Source organism: Micropterus salmoides, unplaced genomic scaffold (assembly GCF_014851395.1).
Source record: "Micropterus salmoides isolate LMB-PRFRI ecotype aquatic unplaced genomic scaffold, ASM1485139v1 Ms_hic_scaffold_15, whole genome shotgun sequence".
Lineage (NCBI taxonomy): Eukaryota > Metazoa > Chordata > Actinopteri > Centrarchiformes > Centrarchidae > Micropterus > Micropterus salmoides.
Window position 1 is genome coordinate 33898808 of NW_024040596.1, and position 4626 is coordinate 33903433.

The 4626-nt window shown below is 39.6% G+C and overlaps 1 long non-coding RNA gene across 1 annotated transcript; it reads left to right on the forward strand.

The window, feature by feature from the left end:
- Window positions 1-1123: 1123 nt before the first annotated feature.
- On the forward strand, window positions 1124-3485 carry LOC119903870. Its single transcript, XR_005444624.1, has 3 exons — window positions 1124-1449; window positions 2244-2456; window positions 2564-3485. It is a non-coding gene; the product is annotated as an uncharacterized LOC119903870 (long non-coding RNA).
- The last annotated feature ends 1141 nt before the right edge of the window (window positions 3486-4626 follow it).

Here is a 4626-nt window from a genome sequence, read left to right on the forward strand (position 1 = left end):
TAAATAAACCAGTAAATAAATAAATAATCAAAGAAGGGACACATCGGACTTAATGAGCGCTTCAAAGGTAACAGGAGTCGGTACTTTTTTTTCTTTTCATCTCTTGTACCATGCAGGTTACATCAGTATATCTTTAAAAATCTGACTTTGGGGCTTGTTGTTTCTGTTAAATGAACTGAACAGTTGAATGGAAAATCTAACTGATCTAACGATGTGTAGCATGTCCATACTGACACATAGATCATAAGTTTAAACATTAATATTTGTATTAACGATGTGAGCAGCTTAGAAGCAGCTAAAGCGGGCGACCATGCGGTTTAAGAGGTTTTATACATCCAAAAAACAGACCAGGTGTGTAATGGGCACCTGCATTTATTTGTCTAAATGTGTTCCCACACCAGGCCAGGAAGAGGTAGGCAGCTATTTGAGACTTGGCTATTAAGTTTTACAGCTTATTAGGCCTACATTAAGCCGACTCCTTCGGCTGACACATCACTATGAGGGACACTCAGAGTGATTGGTGAGGTTTGCACCCTGTAATTTGTGGTTTAAACTGTAATGTTACAACATACGTAGGTTGTTTACTGTAAATGTTGCTGACGTTATCCTGATACTATGCTAGCAAGTAAACAAGTTATTGCAGAGAGCTCTGTGATTGAGCAATCACACTTACTGTAAAAACCGTACAGTGAAAAAACACTGTACTAACACTGTAACTGTACTTGTAAGAGTGACGTGGCACACAAACTAAACATTTTATCGTTATTAAATTCTTTACTAACGTTATGTAATATTAAGTTACCTTCATTATCCGACTGCAGCGGCTCATCATCTGGGGGGCTTCTGCTCTTATTGGTTCATCTGATAACTCATGTCCTTGGCTGTTTATTTAAAAATAATGAATATGATGAAACAATTAAAGAATAAAAATATAGCTAAAACATATGTTAATTGTCTGAAATGAGCGGTGGTCTCTTTTAGCATCTGGGATATAACCATAGACTGTAGGATGTAATCCGATGAAACATACCTTCTCACAGTAGATAACTTCAGCGCTCTTTCTGCAGCCACTGTCGCTAGTCAGACTCTTCCGGTTTGACGCATTTTCCGGTCTTTCCGCGAAGACTGCGGTGCCAAGAAAGTGTGAGTGGAATTAATTTATATATCTAGAATATACATGTAAGATTTAAGAGACTTTGCCGGATGGTTAGAACACAGACAGGTTAGTACTACAGCTACATGTTACGTCTCTTACATTTTAAATTATCTGTATTTTTCAGAAATATGACATTGACAAGAACATTACTTCAGAGGACAGCACAAGGGGGTAAAAAAATAATAAAATGGCTCCAGAGGGAGAGGCTGTTGTCAAGAAAAAAAACGATGCCCTGTGTGCAACAACAGAATGAAACTCAAAAGAACCAACACAACCAAGGATGGATATAGGTGGTAAGAGCCAAGCATCACTGCCACACAGGCTACACCTGGATCAATGTGCCATTACATTATACAGTGTCTAGATTGGAGGAGAAGTGACAGTAAGCACAACTTTTGGACAGTGACACTGTATTGTAGCATCCTGAGTTAGTTAATCATTCCAAATACTTAGTAACATAAAATGAGGGGATCATGTACAAAAAGTGCTGATCTCATCCCGTATGGATGTAAGTACCCTAAAACTGAAGCTGACAGTGTGTACTTGAACCTCATGGTCATGGAATCCTTTCACACTGAAGTTGTTGTAGTATAGAACCAAAACAGCAAAAAATATCACTTCCCATAGTCTTCCAGTACTCACTCTAGTGGTTTGCTATCAACAATGATCACCCAGTACCTTATTATAGTCTGACAAAGTATGCAGTATTGGATATTTACAGATTATGTGATATGATATGTTACGGTAGCTGTAGAAAGGCAAACTACAGGGGCGGGGGCATCACAAGGTCCATCAGAGAGGGCTCAATATTCTCCAGGTCACACATTACGTCAGCATCATGGATGAAGATTATGCACAGGTTGAGATCTCTCTCTGTTTCTCTATCTCGTGCTCTGTTTTTGTGTTGGTTACGCTGTAACAATGTCCTGCAATATTGCCTAATATTACTGATTTATTAAATCCACATTTGCTGGTTTGTTGATAGGTAATTTAATTATTATATTTAAACATTGTTGTATTATTACAATTAGGCTATCAGGGTATCAACTGGTATTTTGTTGTCATGTTCAGTAGTTTTTTTTCTCAGTTTGTTGCAGGGTTTGAGGAAGAGACAAGTGGACATTATCGAGGATGGAGTACTGTATGTGGAAGCAGCCAATCACTGACCAGGGTGACCACACTGTTAAGAGAGATCTGTGGTAAAGCAGTCAGGCGACTGGAGATTGGACGGAAAATGCGTATAGGAGGGAGGAGAGCTTTTGTTGCCATAGATGAGAGCAAATTCAGACACAAAAGAAGGGTAAGGACTGGTTTTATAACTAAAATGGTAAACACTGTTTTAAAAATGTACAGTACATCTGGTAGGTGGACAATCATTAAGCAAGATTAAATTTTACTTATTTTCAGTATGGACGTGGATGACGTGGACGCTCATGGGTCTTTGGAATGGTGGAAGTCAAGGGATGCCATAGACGTCCAATCTTAAAGCATGTAAAATATCAATCCAGGAAGCGACTGCTCCCAATTATCCAGAAGTACATTAGACCTGGTAGTAAAGTGATAAGTGATAGCTGGAGTGCCTACAACAGGTTATCACGTCATGGTTACATTCACTATCAGGTGAATCACAGGAGACATTTTGTCCACCCTGGGAGTGGTGCTCACACAGAGCATATTGAATAGGCATTGCGAAATTATAAAGAGGACATTTACCGATACAGAGGAAACCTGACAGAAAAGGCATTAAAAATGAACTTGAGGTTCATTGAGTGGAACCACTTGCTTGGAAAGGAGCACAAGAAGAGTATTCTTAGACGCCTTTGCAAAGACATCAGAGCGTGCTACCATGTTTATGTGATGCTGATGGGCTAAATACTGCAGATTTCCTATCATGTAATTAATAGTTTCAGTCTATTTAAAAAAGAAATAAAATTAAAAATAGACTCAGAGCTGCTCAGAGGCCACATTACAAACATATTACAATGTGACACCCCATAAACACATCTACACTACATCTGCATTCACCAGTCAAACACATTCATACACTGAGCCTAAGTGCTCAAACAGAAACGAACACATTCATTCAAACATTCATACTCTGCCAGCCACCAGGGGCAATTCGGGGTTCAGCACTTTGACATGCATTGCGGCAGTTCAATGGGATTAAACTGCCGACCTTCCGATTAACGGCCAACCCGCTCTACCTCCTGATCCACAGCCAGTCTATTCTCTGCACCTCCAACACTGTCTGGTTTGGATCTGCCACCAAAAAGGACAGCAGCAGACTACAACGGACAGTCAGGACTGCAGAAAAGATCATCAGTGCCAACCTGCCCTCCATTCAGGACTTATACATTTCCAGAGTCAGGAAACAGGCAGGAAACATCACTGCAGATCCATCTCACCCCGGACACAACCTGTTCCATCTCCTCCACCTCTGGTAGGCGCTACAGAGCACTGTACGGCAAAACCAACAGACACAGAAGCAGTTTCTTCCCACAAGCCATCATTCTGATGAACAGCTGATTTCTGACTCACAGTGTCAGGAACAATTCCTGTGCAATATCCCAGTAACTCTAACTAATCAGCACCTGTTTACTGGTTTCCACTTATTATTTATTTATTCACCATTCTCTATTTCAGTGCTGTTCATACTATGTCATATTGTATATACTGTATACCAATACACCTACCTCAGGTCATAAGGTCATAGGTCTTATTTATTTTTTCCAGCATACTTTGCACTATGCTCCATCACACCGTGTACATGTGTACATGTATGTGTACCTGTATCTGCATCATATCCACCTTCAACATGTACATAATGAGAATAATAGTTTACTCCTGCATCCTTTGCACTCTGATCACTGCACTATTTGTCAATATGTCTATATTGTTTTGTTCATAATGTGTATATTAGTGTTGTCTATACTGTAGTTTTTGTCTGATTTATTTTTTTATTATTTCATTATTGTGTTTTTGTATGAGTAAGCACATCATGAGCAATGTACAATCCTGAGTCAAATTCCTCATATGTGTACACATACCTGGCAATAAAGCTGATTCTGATTCTGATTCTGATTCTTAAATGATGAATTCCATATTTACTAATTTATAACTAATGATTTATAGTGTGTAGTTATCATAAAGCTTCATCCGGAGTTTCTCCCTGCTCTTTCTCTGCTTACACAGATTAGTAGGAAGGTGAGAATGGGAACAGGAAAGCGTCACATAGTGCCTTCTGGGTAATGCAGTTTATTTAGGACCATATGAATCGCCCTGAGAACCTGATATGGAGAAGGCAGAAAAGACCAGCAGCTGCTGAGACGTGCCGGTGTCCAGTAAAAAAGTCCCGCTATGCTAAAGAGTTAAATATAGACGTGCGATGAGTAGCAGCTTACTTCAAGCTCTGCAAGTAGGGAGTTAAAGACTAAGCTTCAGTGTACCAGTGAAATTAACTCAGTAGCCTC